Source organism: Rutidosis leptorrhynchoides, chromosome 5 (genome assembly GCF_046630445.1).
Source record: "Rutidosis leptorrhynchoides isolate AG116_Rl617_1_P2 chromosome 5, CSIRO_AGI_Rlap_v1, whole genome shotgun sequence".
Lineage (NCBI taxonomy): Eukaryota > Viridiplantae > Streptophyta > Magnoliopsida > Asterales > Asteraceae > Rutidosis > Rutidosis leptorrhynchoides.
In genome coordinates, this window is record NC_092337.1 from 349,371,425 (window position 1) to 349,374,318 (window position 2,894).

Consider the following 2,894-nt stretch of genomic DNA (forward strand, 5'->3'; position numbering starts at 1 on the left):
AACGAACCATATCTTGACACTTTCTTCATTTTAAACTCAAATAACTCGATATCTCCATCAAAGTCTTCAAAATACTAGCAAATGGAACAAGATAACGCCCAAAATATATGTATGAAAATGGCGTTATCAAGTATCACTCGGAGTTCTGCACCAAATTTTGCAACAAGTGTAAAAGAAACGGTCATAGCGCGGCGAAGTGTGAGGTCTACGGACCAGGGGTTAATAGAACAAAAGGAACAAATGGTGTCGGAACGAGTAATGGCAGAGCAAGTAGTGTCGGAGCAAGTTATGCCAATGTAGTTTGTTATAAATGTGAAAAACCGGGCCACATTATTAGAAATTACCCGAACCAGGAGAACACGAATGGACAAGGCCGCGGAAGAGTTTTCAATATTATTGCGGCAGAGGCACAGGAAGACCCGGAGCTTGTTACGGGTACGTTTCTTATTGACAATAAATCTGCTTACGTTTTATTTGATTCGGGTGCGGATAGAAGCTATATGAGTAAAGATTTTTGTGCTAAATTAAGTTGTCCATTGACGCCGTTGGATAGTAAATTTTTACTCGAATTAGCAAACGGTAAATTAATTTCAGCAGATTATATATGCCGGAATCGAGAAATTAAACTGGGTAGCGAAATATTTAAGATTGATTTGATACCAGTAGAGTTAGAGAGTATTGATGTAATAGTTGGCATAGACTGGCTGAAGGAGATGAAAGCAGAGATCGTATGTTACAAAAATGCAATTCGCATTGTACGAGAAGAAGGAGAACCCTTAATGGTGTACAGAGAAAAGGGCAACACGAAGCAACATCTTATTAGTAATTTGAAGGCACAAAAATTAATAAGAAAAGGTTGCTATGCTGTTCTAGCACACGTCGAGAAAGTACAAACTGAAGAAAAGAGCATCAATGATGTTCCCGTCGCAAAATAATTTCCCGAAATATTTCCGAAAGAATTACCGGGACTACCTCCACATCGATCTGTTGAATTTCAAATAGATCTTGAACCAGGAGCTGTACCAATAGCTCATGCTCCTTACAGACTTGCACCCAGTGAGATGAAAGAACTGCAAAGCCAACTGCAAGAACTATTAGAACGTGGTTTCATTCGACCAAGCACATCACCATGGGGAGCTCCTGTTTTGTTTGTCAAGAAGAAGGATGGTACATTTAGGTTGTGTATCGACTACCGAGAGTTGAACAAACTTAATATCAAGAACCGCTACCCACTACCGAGAATCGACAACTTATTTGATCAACTACAAGGCTCGTCTATTTATTCGAAGATCGATTTACGTTCTGGATATCATCAAATGCGGGTGAAAGAGGATGATATTCTAAAGACTGCTTTTAGGACGCGTTACGGTCATTACGAGTTTATGCTTATGCCGTTTGGATTGACTAACGCACCAGCTGTGTTCATGGACCTCATGAACTGAGTGTGTGGGCCATATCTTGACAAGTTTGTCATTGTTTTCATCAATGACATACTTATTTACTCGAAGAATGATCAAGAGCACGTAGAACATTTGAGAAAAGTGCTAGAGTTGCTGAGAAAAGAAAACCTGTACGCTAAGTTTTCAAAGTGTGCATTTTGGTTGGAAGAAGTTCAATTCCTCGGTCACATAGTGAACAAAGAAGGTATTCAGGTGGATCCAGCAAAGATTGAAACCGTTGAAAAGTGGGAAACCCCGAAAACTTCGAAACACATACGCCAGTTTTTAGGACTAGCTGGTTACTACAGAAGGTTCATCCAAAACTTTTCCAGAATAGCAAAACCCTTGACTGCATTAACGCATAAAGGGAAGAAATTTGAATAAAAAGATGAACAATAGAAAGCGTTTCAATTGTTAAAGAAAAAGTTAACTACGGCACCTATATTGTCATTACCTGAAGGGAATGATGATTTTGTGATATATTGTGATGCCTCAAAGCAAGGTCTCGGTTGTGTATTAATGCAATGAACAAAAGTAATTGCTTATGCGTCTAGACAATTGAAGATTCAAGAACAGAATTATACGACGAATGATTTGGAATTAGGCGCGGTTGTTTTTGCATTAAAGACTTGGAGGCACTACTTATATGGGGTCAAAAGTATTATATATACCGACCACAAAAGTCTTCAACACATATTTAATCAGAAACAACTGAATATGAGGCAGCTAGGTGGATTGAATTGTTGAATGATTACGACTTTGAGATTCGTTACCACCCGGGGAAGGCAAATGTGGTAGCCGACGCCTTGAGCAGAAAGGACAGAGGACCCATTCGAGTAAAATCTATGAATATAATGATTCACAATAACCTTACTACTCAAATAAAGGAGGCGCAACAAGGAGTTTTAAAAGAAGGAAATTTAAAGGATGAAATACCCAAAGGATCGGAGAAGCATCTTAATATTCGGGAAGATGGAACCCGATATAGGGCTGAAAGAATTTGGGTACCAAAATTTGAAGATATGAGAGAAATGGTACTTAGAGAAGCTCATAAAACCAGATACTCAATACATCCTGGAACGGGGAAGATGTACAAGGATCTCAAGAAACATTTTTGGTGGCCAGGTATGAAAGCCGATATTGCTAAATATGTAGGAGAATGTTTGACGTGTTCTAAGGTCAAAGCTGAACATCAGAAACCATCAGGTCTACTACAACAACCTGAAATCCCGGAATGGAAATGGGAAAACATTACCATGGATTTCATTACTAAATTGCCAAGGACTGCAAGTGGTTATGATACTATTTGGGTAATAGTCGATCGTCTCACCAAGTCAGCACACTTCCTGCCAATGAGAGAAGATGACAAAATGGAGAAGTTAGCGCGATTGTATTTGAAGGAGGTTGTCTCCAGACATGGAATACCCGTCTCTATTATCTCTGATAGGGATGGTA